The sequence below is a fragment of the Achroia grisella genome, unplaced genomic scaffold (assembly GCF_030625045.1).
Source record: "Achroia grisella isolate CSIRO2021 unplaced genomic scaffold, CSIRO_AGI_Agris_v1 utg8760, whole genome shotgun sequence".
Taxonomy (NCBI): Eukaryota; Metazoa; Arthropoda; class Insecta; order Lepidoptera; family Pyralidae; genus Achroia; species Achroia grisella.
In genome coordinates this window covers 15,480-31,696 of record NW_026713052.1, presented here as the reverse complement: position 1 = coordinate 31,696, position 16,217 = coordinate 15,480, and the positions used below count along the sequence as shown (strand labels likewise).

At 31.8% G+C, this 16,217-nt stretch overlaps 1 long non-coding RNA gene across 1 annotated transcript; it reads left to right on the top strand.

Annotated features, from left to right (window-relative positions):
- Nucleotides 1-3,683: 3,683 nt before the first annotated feature.
- Nucleotides 3,684-16,213, top strand: LOC131853143 (uncharacterized). The gene is made up of 4 exons (XR_009357978.1): nt 3,684-3,723; nt 5,561-5,649; nt 6,017-6,131; nt 16,140-16,213. It is a non-coding gene; the product is annotated as an uncharacterized LOC131853143 (long non-coding RNA).
- Nucleotides 16,214-16,217: the final 4 nt, after the last annotated feature.

Genomic DNA, 16,217 nt, shown 5'->3' with positions numbered 1-16,217 from the left:
ATTCACATAAAAACTTTCATCCCTTATTTTATTTTAGCCCCTTAAGGGCAATTTTTTTATAAACTTTGAATGTCATATATATTTAATCAACAGCCTCAAAAATAAGTTTCGAGTTTCTAGCTTCTAAAATGACGAATTAACATAAAAACTTCCATTCTCTATTTTATTTAACCTCCTTAAGTGTACAGTTTTTACAAACTTTGAATGTGATATTTATTTATATTTAATCAACAACCTCGAAAATAAGCTTCTAGCTTCACGAATAACGATTCTTCTATACAATCTTTGATTCCCCCTTTTCAACACCTTACAACTCTTTTTTTCGCATTAAAAAGTAGCTTATGTCATTTCTCGGGGTCTAGATATCTGTGTACTAAATTTTATTTAAATCGGTTCAGTAGTTTTGATGTAAAAGCGAGACAGACAGACAGAGTTACTTTCGCATTTATAATATTAGTAAGGATGGTACACTAATTTATGGGTAAGGTCCAAGATGCTGATATCTAAACAGAAGCCTTACCTTTTCTAATAAACAAAATTAAAATATATATATAACCTACCTTTATATAACAGTTTTTATGATATAACCATGTGGCATAGCAAATTAGCTATAATCTTATATCCTATTAATTTAATAAAGGTTATCTAGAAGAGATTGCTTATGCGATAAGACTGCCTTTTGTGCCTATCTGTTTATATTTTTTGTAATATACTTCGGTGCAATAAAGAGTAAATAAATAAGTAAATAAAATAAAAAACTATCACACTATTATTAACAGCAAAATATTGTTTCTTGTTTTGAGTTTGCTGTCTCAACTATCAAGCTACCTATGATAATTGAGGCAGCAAAAATATATCTGAAATATAATATTCTCACACATATCAGTGTTGGCAGAAAACAATACTTTTTAATTAATTAAGGTACAGTAACTGGAGGTCATTACTACTTCATGGATTTGTGTGTCACCAATTAACAATGTGCTGGGGGCATTACTACCTACTGTATACTGTTGCACTTTATGTATCTTAGTTTATGATTTTGAAAACAAAAGGAATGATTATGAACATCAGTCATACACCTTTGTAATAAAAAATGCCTATCATAACTACTGTTATCACAAGCATGTGGCAGGAGCTGACTATAGTATTAATTGTTTTTGGCATATGTGTCAATAATAATTAAGGTTGATGATGACGATGTTAGGGCTGATAAAGACTATGATAATTTAGATATGTCCATATTCTTTAATAACTTTATAAATTAATGTCATTTGTATTAAATATATTGTGATTATCTATTTAGTTCTTAAGATACCTATTGAATACATGAATAATATTTTTATGAAACAATAAATTATTATGTGCACGTTTATATCAGAAAATAAAAAAAATACTTCATTTTATATTTCTTTACTTCCTACTTCCTAAACCTTATAAGAATAATTGAATTTCTATTATATTTCGCTAGTTTTCATAATCATATACACAAGCTTAGAATTTCTGTTGTAAGTATAATAAATTTAGGTCAATCGTTGAGTTGAAATATTAGGTTTTATCTATACAAATAAATATATATTTTTTTTATATTATAATATTAATTTATAATTATTTACAGTAATATTAATTTTACTCGGCTTTTGCTAGTTTTTCACCACACTTACGGGCCGAAACCAAGTAAGTGCAGTGTGTGTGTATGTATGAATGTGTATTTGTGTGAATGTGTGTACTTATTGTGTGACTGGTATTATGTCCTTTTCTTCTATTTCCAGAAATTTCCGGACAGTTCGATTAGTATAGTTATTATACCAGTTTTTCAATAAATACATATGGAAGAAAAGGCACTTACACAACAAAAGGTTTAAAAAATTTTGTCTGTCTGGTTGTTCATGCTAATTTAATCTCTAAAACAGCTCCATCTATTTTAACGGATCTTTTACTCGCAGCTAATATTTTATAGAGTTTATATATAGTAATTTATGCTACTTATCTTTTAGAAATTTTAATTATTTTAATAAAAATAAATAAAATTCCATACGCACGAAGTCATTTTATATCAAATTCAAATTCAAATTCAAAAATCATTTACTCATGTAGGACATTTTAGCCGCTTATGAACGTCAAATTTTTACATTATAATTTTATTTTTTTCCCTACCGTCCAGTTCGGTATATAGATCCAATTGAGAAGAACTGGCAAGAAACTCAATTGAATTACTTTTTTTTAAAGCCAGTTTATTTACAATGTATATTTATATAGGTGTCTATGTCTAACATTAAATGAAAATTCAGTGCATGAACAACTATTGCCATGCACACTCGTCATTCAAGTAATCGTTTAGTGAGTAATAGGCTTTGCTCAGTAAATATGATTTAACAGATGTTTTGAATTTATTTAAGGGTAATTCCAACATATCCTTTGGTATCTTATTGTAAATTTTTATACCTATTCCCATAAAAGACCTATTAACTTTTTCTAAACGATACTTGGGGACAGCAAGTTTGTCTTTAAATCTTGTATTAATATTATGAATATTGCTGTTTTTTGGAAATAAGTCAAGATTTTTATGAACATATAGGATATTTGAATATATAAATTGAGAAGCAACGGTGAGAATATTTGCCTCTTTGAATTTCTCTCTTAATGAGTCACGACTCTTCATACAGTAGATCGCTCGAACGGCACGTTTTTGTAATATGAATATATTTTTAATATCAGCCGCTTTTCCCCATAGTAATATTCCATAAGAGAGTAAACTATGAAAATAACTAAAATAGACTAATCTAGCAGTATCAGTATCAGTGTACTGTCTAACCTTACGCACGGCAAAAGCTGCTGAACTTAGTTTCGCTGCAAGGCTTTGAATTTGTGCACCCCATTGTGTTTTATTATATTACCCTTGAGGGTAACATATAATATGGTATAAAATATTTCATGACTTACCTATGTTGAGGCTACTAGCAGATATGTAAAAGATAATTATCATATTAGATATATGATATTTCCTAAAAAATAACTTTCTATTCATTGATATACAAAAAAGAATTATCCTGAGTACCTTGTACCTAACAAATCGTTTTCATGGGGACATCTCTAATCAAACACTACGAAATTCATATTTAAATCTAAATTACGCCAATATCTTTACTAAAATCATAATAAACATTTTTCTAATTTCAAAGTTAAATAGTATTATTTTTACATATGCATCTGAACATTCACTGTTCATTTCCATATATATTTATTTGTATGTGTATATATTATTTATTTATATCATGTATCTTAATAGTACTATTATAAATGCAAAAGTTTGTAAGTATGAATGTTTATTATTATTATTATATTTTACGCAAAAACTACTGGACGGATTTTGATGAAACTTTACAGTAATATAGCTTATGCATGAGAATAACATATAGGCTATATGTTTTATTGAAATTTAACGCAGATGAAACCGCGGGCACAGCTAGCTATGTATAATTATGAACTCATTTAATCGGAATCATAGTTTTATTTGTACATTGTTATTTAAAATAAATATCTAAATTGTTTTGGTGTTATACATTTTATATGTAATATATGTTATATTTTTTTAGGAAGAGAAGTATATAGCGGAGTTTAAAGTACCAAGATTCGTCCTTTACACTCCATCCAATAATGTAACTGATGAATTAATGACCAAGGTTGGGAAGAAACTGAAGCTGACAAATTATTCTTTCAACCTAGGTATGTAGTAATTCCATTAGAAGACTATAAACTCTGGTACAAAGTATTTGAATTTGCAATTTTGTAAGTATGCGTGCAAACTATTACATAGAGAAGTAGTTCCCAATTAGTTTTTGCTGCGTACCATTTCAAAAAAGACCTCAAACCTTGCGTATCCCTTGATGGGTGACGGGTGGCGGGGGCAGCCGAATGACGAGATGCGGCAGGCGCGCGATAGCGCACGGTCGGTCATAGTGCTCGGTGCTTCGGTGGTCCGTGCTTTTACGATGACCCTTGATGGGTGACGGGTGGCGGGGGCAGCCGAATGACGAGATGCGGCAGGCGCGCGATAGCGCACGGTCGGTCATAGTGCTCGGTGCTTCGGTGGTCCGTGCTTTTACGATGACCCTTGATGGGTGACGGGTGGCGGGGGCAGCCGAATGACGAGATGCGGCAGGCGCGCGATAGCGCACGGTCGGTCATAGTGCTCGGTGCTTCGGTGGTCCGTGCTTTTACGATGATGATCGTTATAAAATAATATTTTGGAAATTTTTCTTATTATTACTGATAGCCGCGCATCTATCCATTGATGCAACTTCACGTACCCCTGGAGGTACGCGTACCACTAATTGGGAAATACCGACATAGAGTATACATTTAAGGCCCTACTGAGGGTGTCATATATTATTATATGTATATATAGTTTATGCATTTACAACCGATTTGATTGATATATAGGACAGTTTTAAATAGCAGTAATCTAATTTCTTAAAGCAGAAAGAGAAACATCTGATGTATACTTGCAATTCATTTATTTGGGTATTTGTAAATATATGTAAATAAATAATCACATAGATAATAACAATTAAAAGGTACTTCTCTTTATTCTTTAGAACTCCAATATATTAACAACACTAGGAATAAAGTATATCTAGTGATCATGTGGGCCGCAGTCCTTATTATTTTTGCAGAGAGCTCTGCTGTAGTATGATATGGTTAAAACGACCCTGTCTCTGCCTACCTTTTAAGAGAGCAAGGTGTAATCATACATAGATCAAATATTTACATTCATCCACCAATAATACGAAGTCAAAATGTTGACTACTGACTTGATTATTTTATTTTGTCTTGAGAATTGTTAGATATATTATCAAAAATGTGTTTTTTTTATATACTCGATCGCATTTAATTTTTTGTTTTTTATTTATTAGGTCACCAACAAGGTTTACACCAACACTGTTACATTACAATATATTTATTATACTAAGCGCAACCTTAATTATAGGCAACTACGACATTTATGTGACAAATTTATGCTTACAATTAAATTAATATTGTTAGTTTTTTTTTCATGATTTTGATGTTAATTTTTTTTTTTTAATTAATAATAATAATCTCAGGACAGTTCACACAGCGCCATCTAGACTCAAGTTAAGCTAGCTAAAGCTTGTGTTATGGGTCCTAGACAACTGATACAAATACATAGATTTTTTTTTTTTTTTTCGTAAATACATACATATTATACATAGAAAATACCCAGACCGATACAAACAATCATACTCATGAATACAAATGTTTGTGCCGTGCGAGGAATCGAACCCGCGACCATCGGTCGTAAAGCGGTAGACTGGACCGCTAGACCACCGAGGTCGTCAAAACTAAAACAAAAACCACTGTATCAGTAGCAAGTTACGTCAAATATAATTTCAATCCAATTTTTGATAGTGCAAGTCCAGAGTACAAGATTGATATTGAGACTAGAATCTAGAGTGGACCTGTTAGAAAGTCTAATGTTTTGTTGTATCATATCATAGTATGTATGTGTATGTGTTCTAACAATAATAATATTTGAATCCAGCACACAATGCCCGAGGTTATCAATCTGTCACAAATGAAACTTCAGTTCTGAACTACATGAAAGACGGCGATGCAATTGTCATATTTCAGGTTAATATTATTATTTATTACCATATTGTTTATATGAAATGTAAGGAATATTCGCATTTGCTTTTACATTCGTATTCACATTAGCTAAATAATTTACGAATGCTTTGGGAATATCGATGTTCGATAATAACGACGTGTAAGTAATTAATACTAATTTCGTGCGGCAACTTAGTTGTTAAAACAGAGAAAACCAAATTGTTCCATATTTTAAAATTATTATTCTCATTTGTTTTTGTGAATATCGGCGACAAATATTCTCGTTCCCATTAGCGAATGCTTAAAATTTATATTCGTTACATCTATGTAGTACACTACCTATGCGTTTTGTATGGATCTGTGTGTATAACTGTTATTTGTTTTCTTGCAGAACAATGGTACTTTACCCTGGACCCATCTAAACTACACAATTAGAATGAAAACACAATTTCACATAAATATATACGAACCGTTGGATGGAAAATACGAGCCACACTTGCTGTATGGTAAGTTTCATTTATTATTTGTAAATTTTTTAACATCATTGTATACTTTATCTCGTGTGGATTCCAAATGACAGCGATACTTTCTAAAATACTCCTTAGGTAAGTATTATACAGAATTTTAACTTCAATATCATTTCTGATGGTCGGGTTTGCCTCAGTACAAACCCTGCTCTGTTTGCTCTGAGACATACCCCAACGGTATATTCACAAAGGGATAAATCCTCACTCATTAATATTCGTAAATCGCTAACAGAGGTAACTCTTCGTATGCATACGTGGAGTCTAAACAATAAAGAAAATTAATAGGGTTCCCTAATCAACTAAATGTTAACACTAAATCACAGATAATATCAATATATTAATTTTAAAGTGTTATTTCATATGTATGTTAGTCTATAAGCTATTTATTATATGGGCCTAGTTGCTTGAAATAAATAAATTAAGTAAGCATTGTCATTCTTCTCACTGATGAACAACAACATATAACACGTCTTCATATGTTAAATCTCTTGCGTTGGGGGATTGTTGGGGATTGTCAATCTAATGATGCCATTGCTAGCAATGTACAAGTAATTTGCCCTCTCCTTGATTCCCCCTGGAATCGAATGTGATAAATTACTGCTGAATTTACCAGCATGTGCTAATTGACCTGACCTTAAAAAAAACAATGTCATCAGATGTAAATTGGCACATTTAAAAATAATTATAATAAAGTCGATGAAATCACCACTCGGAGTTCAACGAAAAAAAACGAAGCGAAGCTGCAATGAAAAATGATGCAAAAACATAGCAAATGTGATGCAGCCAAAGTTACACAACTCGGCTAGTAACTACTTTTATACTAATATTATAAAGTGGTTCAGTATTTTTGAAAATTATCCTTATTTTAATATAATTTGGTTTGCTGTTATTTGGACAATAATGGTTAGTAAAGGTATAACTTATTTATTTGTGAACCTCACTCCGATTTATCCTCTGCCATTCTAACGGAGATCGAAATTACAAGGGATTGGGCCAACATTCAAGCTCCCGGATTAATTTCATATAAGTCGTATCGTATTTTTAGTAATAAAGTTTTGATAACACATAATTCTGAAAATAAATTCCAAAGTTAACAATACCTTTTTTATTAGGTTGATTCATTTATCAATTATCTGGTGATTATATCGCGACGTTTTTAATATATGAAAAATAGTTTTGTTTTTTTTTTTTCGTATAAAAATAAAGTTCCTTATTTGTTTAAAAAATGCGTATCGAAAACCATATACATATTTCCTATATTATGCTTTACCACTTCGAGAAAGGATGGAAAGCAGTACAGTCATTTCGCGATCGCAACTAACTTTTTCACAATGACACATTTAACCAAAGTTAGTGGTTTACCCGTTTTAAATCAGTTGATACTAGCTTGGAGGATAAGCCAGTAAGAGGTCAGCCATAGGATTTCGATGATCAGGCTCTTCTGGCAGCCATGGAAGACGACCAGAGCTTGACATTACGAATGTTGGCTGGACACTTCAATGTCAATCAATCCAAGGTGGGTGGATGGATGGATCCCCCACGAGCTTTTCGACAATAACAGAGCCGATTGCATTCGAATTTTCACCTAGTTACTGCACAAGACTATATCCTGAAGATATCCTGATCCAGAATAACCTACCATAATCATAAGTTTTGCTCTGGCTTCTAGTTTATTCGGTTTTGGTAAAGTTACTCGCCAAGCCTTTGATCCGAAAACTTTCATTTTAACAATGTTATTGGATCCATACCAAATTGAAGCTGGTGTTTTATATTGCAACACTCTACTCGGACATCTATTTAGTTCATATGAAGAACAACAAACAGCTTTTCCCCATAATTCTTTTGGTAAATTAGTTTCTACAAATTTGGTTCGTGTTGTATTCAATAATGATCTATTCATTCTTTCACTAGTTCCGTTTTGCATTGGAGTATATGGTAAAGTATATTGTAGTACAATACCTTTTTGCCTGTAGTACAATACCTTCTGGTACTCTTACCTTCAGTACAGCTGTCACATACTTTATTGGATAACGGGAGCCCTAAAATCCTTAAACCTTTTCTATTCAAATGACATAATCTCCTATGCCATAATGAGGCAATCTTGTCATCTCTTTCATTCAACATATATTTATTTACACATATATCAAAATTAATTATATGTAAACGTGACTTTAATTGACCTGTAATTACCTTTTCTCTATTATATATTGATACAAAATCTTCATGAAATTTTATTTCTAATTTCTTAGATAAAAGCTGTCTAACTGACAATAAATTATATGACAAATTCTCTACTATTAAACATTAAATCGTTATATTTTCATTTTGACAATTGACATTTATTTTACCCTTTTCTTTACTTGTTAAACATTGGCCATTTGCAACATAAATCTTTATTTCTTCAATTTCCCTAATATCGTACATAAAACCTTTATAAGAAGATTTTATCAAATGTTTAGTCGCTCCTGAATCTATAATAAATTTTATTGTATTATCGTTAGTATTTTCACCATATGTTACCTGTTCCTTCTCACCGAAAGCTGTAAATAGCCACTGTTATAGATAACATGACATGTTATCTTCATCCATAGCACATGTTGCTCTGTTAGAGGTGTACCTTTCTCGTCCTCTTATCATTGATCTTCCTTGCCATGGTCTTCCTCGCCCCCTCATATTAATTCGACCTGCTCCGTGCCAGGATCGACCTCGTCCTTGTATGGTGGACAAGGACGAGGATCTTTGTATCTCTTCTTTATTATACTGTTCTTGTTGATTTTTCTTACATTGAAATGACTTATGACCTCTTTTTCCACATGTATAGCAGCAGAAGATTTGTTCTGAAAGTATATCTGTCTGTTCTTTAGTTTTGTACTTAATTTCTGCATCTAGTAATCTTGCTTTGACGAAATCTATATTTATTTTATTTTCTAATAACATTGTTTCTATTGAAGTAATAATTGCGAAATAATTCGAAGGCATAGCGGATAATAGGTAGCATTTCTTATCTTCTTCTTGTACAGTACTGCCTATTCCGTTTAGTTATGTCATTAACCTATCGAAGTCATGAAGAAATGATGTACATTTTAATGTATAAGTTTTCTTTTTAAATGTAATTTATTAAAAATACTTTTCCTTTTAAATTGTCTTTCCAAAGCGGTAATCATTTCTAATGCGGTACTACAGTTTCTTATAATATCCAAATATTTATCGGATATACACTGCACGATTAAAAATTTTGCTGCATTATTACTTTTTTTTAAATATTTGTCATTCTCACCATTATAATTTTTATCAACTGTATGAATAACTATTTTTTCTTCTAAAAGCATCGTAGGTCTGAATTTCCAATCGACGAATAAATCGCCCTCCCGCAGGATCGGCAACAATTTTTCCATTTTATTTCAATTTAATTATTTTATTATATTTACTTTTATTTCATCATAGTTCGTGGGCTGCGCAGTGGAAGCGTGCTATTGGGATTTTATTTATGCAGAGGGCAAATAAGGACACACCATTTTATTTGCAGTCGTCTTTTTATTAATATGTTTTCTCTTTTTATATACAAATAATATATGTCAATATAACAAAGGAGTTTTATGTCCAACAATAATGAGATCTTAGTCTATTTTTAAATGTTGCTTGTGTTTGAGCTAATCGAATGGAGATTCGTAATAAGTTACAGAGGCGTTACAAAGGCGAGGCTTAGACAGTAAAAGAGTTGGAATAATATGTGGAGGAGTGAGTAGGGATTGTCAAACATAGTCTTCTGGCACTACGCAAGAAACCGGGGATTTAGTGTGAAATTGGGACTTCGTTTTTAGATATTTAGGAGTGGAGGGGTGGATACGAATAGAATAAAGAACGGATAACATATTATTCTTACGAAATTTAATGGGAAGCCACTTGAGTTGACTGCGAATATTGGAAATATTTACGGACACCAAAAAGGCATCGCCATCAGCGACGACGATGAAAACATCTTGCCACCTACACTATAATAGAAGGGAAAGAAAGAGGTCTTTTGCTTATACTTATTCTTGACTATCGTTTATATGCAAATCCCCGTATTCCTAGTATTTTTCCTGCATTTTCTATTTGCCTATGTACATACAAAAATAATACTAGAACAGTATTTGGTATGGCCAATTCTTCATTCATGTTCTCATTTCGTTATCAGTTTATCTACATTTATGGATAACTGTACAATATCAACAAAAACAGAGAATTTTTTAGGTCAACTATTCTACGCCGACAAATCACACACATACCTATATATGTGTGTGATTTGTTGGCGTAGAATAGTTTTTTTTTTCAGTTTTTTAAGTTGAATACAATATAAAACGTTTGAAGAATCCCCTGTCCAATTCCAGCGGAGATTTAAATTACGCCGGCCTCAGTCGAAGTTCGATCTCTAGCAATCCTGTCAGACAAATTGCTTGTATCCTTCAAGAGTCCTTCAGCCACTCCATAATACTTCCACTAGTATGCGGCAGTCTCCTCCTTAATCGCATTTTTATCCCATGAAAAGGCCAGCTGCGACCAACTTGCGGTATTAGAAAAATTTACTTGCTTTGTCTTAATTTTATTCTTTTAATGAACCCTGTGTTTTATATTTTTTTTATTAAATTCGTTGTCCATCACCACGTATAAAAAATTATCTTTCATTGTAAATGATGCTGGTAAGAACACCTGCCTCAAAAGGCGATTTTTCTAAATAATAATAATTAATATTCGTATCTGGTATCTTTTTTAGATTTCATTACCATACCATACGTAGGTGCATAGCGCATATATTTTAAATACATTGAGTCACAGTTACCTCGGACAATAGACTATTATACTATTGTTGTGGCAGGATAAGCATTATTATTTTGTACCTCATTATTTATATAGTCAGAATGGTCGACTATGCTAAGAGACATCCATGGGCGACAATGCCGCTCGAGGCACGTTCTTGTTGATCCCGACGATCCCATAACGGCAGTTAATCACCCTACGGGTCCACCCGTTCCGCCCTTACCACGATCCGCCCTTACCACTTTCACACAAACACACACAAATAACAAACAAACAAACACAAAAACGTCCTCGCTGGCGAAGACGACGACCTCAACCATATCTAGCCCGCACTGAACATAGAGTGGCGGGCGGATTTTTTTGATGTATTTTCTTTTTAAGTAATACAGTATAGTATGTGTTGTTCCTTCTACTACGTTACATACTTATTTCCTGACATTTTTTAAGTTTGCTCAAAAGCATTGTTCCGTATTCCGAACTTCCTTATTCTAAGCAGGTCGTATCACCGGCTTGCTTACTGGAGCAAAAGGCGCTTGGTAATACTGGCCAACAATAAAACATGTGACCACTTAAATTTCGAAAATAGAATAAAAAACAATTGAAAATATGAACTGGAATAAAAAGGACGCTCCGTATTTTTTAACTATAAAACAAGAAAAATATTAATTTATTTGATATACATATAATTGTTTTTATGAAAATATATACAATTATACACTGTAGAGTGCGTGACCTACTACGCATCGAACAAAGGTGAGTAAGTTTGGTGTTACATTGCTTACTTTGGGTGTTCGAAGGAAGACGTTCTTCCAGGTCGAAATCGTATTTCTCCTTCCTTTTCCATTAATTATTTTCTTTTAAATAAGTATACTCTATTTTATTTATTACTTTATACGGATTCGAATTCGGATTTGTAATCCAACACATTGTGATTATGAAGAATTGTTGTCTATGGATACCTATCAATCAAAACTTCTGTCTCTTGACAATATCATTGTGTGTGGAAATAATTTTGCTTATTAATTTAACGTAAACATTAAGAAATTCCTGCATAAATATCACCGTCATATCCGTATCAAATAACGACGTGACGCCTAAATATATAGTATTGTAACTAAACAAACCTGATATATGCTTATTTTTACTGGTTCCTTGCTAGCGTAGGTACATTCAGTTCGAGATGAGCGTAATCTCATCTGCTAAATATATACCAACGTATTGTAGATAAGAACACAATAAGCGTTGTATGTTTATTTTTTATTTATAGATAAAACGAAAAGACAATGTATACGGAGATATATATTAGGAAAGTATATACATAACAGAATAAAGTATAAAACAAGATTGTACTATAAAAGAGTTAGTACTAAATTTGTATTTAAATTTATATTTAAATACAAATTTAGAATAAAAATACATTTCTGATTAGCCAGATACAACAGTATGTTTATTATTACACATTCTGAGAACATGTTTACATTATTACTCCCGCAACGTTGGTTCTGAATTTATATATTCAAATATTCTATATGTACATTATGTACTAAACTGGACGGTAGGATGAAATATTAATACAAACAACTTGACGTTCATAACCGGCAGATATGTCCTACATAAATAAATGATTTTTTATTTTATATGATTTTCCTATCGCCTCGAGGAAGCGGTTGGAATATACTTGAACAAGTACTAAAATAATAATAGAGCGCAATTGTTATGGAAAACAGTTTTAGATTTTAATTTCCTTGATTTATTAATAAACCAATCAATTTAACATACTATTGATGCTGGAATGTTAGTTTAGTTAAATTCAATTTAATTATCGGTTTGTAGCTTAATACTATAAAAGTTACTTTATGTTAAGTAACCAATAAAATTGTATTTTTGTGTAAAACTTTAAAACTAATATGATAAAATAAAAACTCACGATTAAACAAATCGATAACGAAGGTACAACAGTATCCCGCTACAATTGGTAAAATTATGTTTATTTGAAAATTTGACAACTACAATTTAGTATCTGAGATTAAAAAATATATTATACATAGTTTAAAAACGAAGGAGTTGTTAGAAATAAAAATCGTGTTAGTAAACAACTTATAAACTATGTTAATAAATTATAATCTACAGAGATATACACTTAATTCAAATATCTGTGTCCAAGTCCAGAAGCACTGGATCCGTAATGCAACGATATCTATGCCTTATGCCTCTGGAGCGGACAATCTCATATTTTTGCAATAGTTGTTAGGATGCTGTTTGCGCTCCCCCGAATGCTAGACATCAGTGATGTAACTCTTTTGCGCATTATGGCCTGAAAACCGTCTACCTGACCGCTGCTGCAAGCATCTCTGATGCGCTACAGAATCGAGGGAGCCCCAACAACATCCTAAATCCATTATTATATTGTACACGAAGTGAGATATAATGGAAGTCGTAACTGATGTCCACTGGAATACTGGAATGCACTGAAAAATGTTAGCTGCTTTGTACCAAACTTTGATCAATACATTTTTATATAATAATAATAAAGACATTTATTCAGCATTACATCGGTATTCGTATTTACAATAATGTTTACTATATAACTTAAAAGCTAAAACATACTGGTAACGCCGAATGTGACTCCCACTCCGCTTTTATACTGTAGTATAACTAAGTTATACTACAGCGCTGATTTTCAGCGGGGCCACCAGACTCGAGACAGTGTACGTACAGATTACAAACGAAAATATAAATTATGATTAGGACCATTTTATAAATATGACAATTAATGTATAGTATAGATAAATGCAACTTTCATTAATGTATGTAGTAAAATATAGATTATAATATATATAATAAATATTTTTTAAATATATAATGTACATAAAACTGGCTTGCAGCACCGTGTGTATATTTACACGAACCATTTGGAGCCACTTTTGACCCCCTGCAGCACCGTGTGTATATTTACACGAACCATTTGGAGCCACTTTTGACCCCCTCATAACTCAAAAACTCTTTCACACAAACCTGTCAAATTTGGTTCATATATTGAGACTTGCGAGATAAATATGTGTTCCAAATTTCATAAATATATCTCAATCGGTTATTTAGATATTAATGTCCAAAAATCGTCATTTTTATCACTGATCAACTATAGATCAAAATTATAACCCACTTCCAGATGACCTAGGAAGTTCAAATTTGGTATGCCGATAGGTAATTAGGTGAATATAAAGGAAAAAATCTGAAACTGGTAAATTGTTATCATTTTACTACAATTTTTCACTTTAATTGATTCTATTTCAACTTATACTGGACGAATACTAAAATTCTATGAAAACGTCGATAGCCACCAATTGACATTGATCCCTGGTGAAAAATCTCATCTTGTACTGGACCGAAAGTAATATTGTATGAAAACGTCGATCATTACCAATTTACGTTGACCCCTTCACATCAGTGTCGATAACTAGCAAACTTCAAATATTGCATTGAGCGGTAAACACTAGTTGCTATAATTTAGATTCTGTCTAAAATATACTCGTACTTATAACTAGGAGTGTAGTCGAATTTCGTATTTATTATGTTATTAACTGAGATTTGGTATTAATTATTGTTTCAATATTTAGCGCACATCGATAGTGTAAAATCATTATTTTTATAAATAATTATTAAATAATAGGCATTTCGGTATAGGGCGCCGCGGTGGCGCCGTGTGGGAGCGGTGCGATAAAACTCAATGTTTTGTTTCTGGATATCTAACCTATAAGGTTGCGATTTATGCTACGAAATTTATAGCTTTCTTAAATTATACTTATATATTTGTGATTATATTATTATTACATTATTTTAGTAAATACGTATGGTATAGACAATAGTTTAAACCAAAAATTAATAACAATTTTAGTATAGTTATAAGTAGGAATGTACAGTTAACTCGAGAATGAGAACTTATTGGTAACAAATTGTTTTCTTGAGAATTCAATAGATAACAGTCAATTTGTTACATAATCGTCTTTACGAACTATAACGTGTCAATACGAAGTTTCAGATATTAAATAATGTATATGTTGATAGAGAACAATTCCGTATTTGCTTAACATATGCTATTACTATCCACAAATCACAAGGCCTTAGTTTTGGCAGTCCTCTTCTCAACATAGGCTCCTCTATATTTAATAAAGGGCAGGTTTACGTTGGACTCTCCAGAGTTAAAACCTTAGATGGAGTACGTCTTAACAATTTTGATCCAAGTCACGAGAGCTCTATTGTAGAGTACAACCATCTGTGGACGTTATACCGCCCCGATTTGCCCAAAAATTCCTGATACTGAATTGGCATTGCACTTGAACATTTAAAAGTTACAAGAAAATATAGAAAATAACACAAAAAAAAGACAATTATACCCCGTAAATATACGAAAATACAGTAATTTATCAAAAATAATTTGGTATTAATTTAGTTATAAATAAGTACCTCGTATAATTTATGTACAAAAAGTAATGATATCCCATCAAAAACATAAATGTGAAATGATAGCCGAGTTTAATATTATGATATATGGCTTGATTGTTGACTTCTACGACAAAAGAGATGGGATCTAAATGGGTGCCAAGTTCAATGGTCTGTCCTGAAATGTATTTATAACAATATAAAATATCATTTCTTCTTATAACTTAGGATAATATACTGTAGCCTAAGGTCTAACTTGGCTAGTTTTCATATACGAAATATACTGTAGCCTTCGCAAGTTCTAAACATGTTACTTGTCGGTTACTATTTTAATATTAATAGTAACTAGCAATCGAAAGTAATAATTGGTATATGAGAACTGGCCAAGTTAGACCTTAGGCTACAGTATATTATCCTAAGTTATAAGAAGAAATGATATTTTATATTGTCATAAATACATTTCAGGACAGATCATTGAACTTGGCACCCATTTAGATCCCATCTCTTTTGTCGTAGAAGTCAACAATCAAGCCATATATCATAATATTAAACTCGGCTATCATTTCACATTTATGTTTTTGATGGGATATATATTTTAGATGCTCATTTTATTTTATATTGAGTTGACAAATCATTATTACACATACATATTATACATATGTATATGCAGAAATTTCTAAATAGTATCAATATAGTCATTGATTCTATAGTAATATTCCTTTCATGTATTATTTTATTTTATTTTTTTAGGTAATGATTACGAGTCTTTCACCAAGTTGCAATGGACGATCGACCGGTCCTACTTAGAAATGCGTACAGACAACAGTC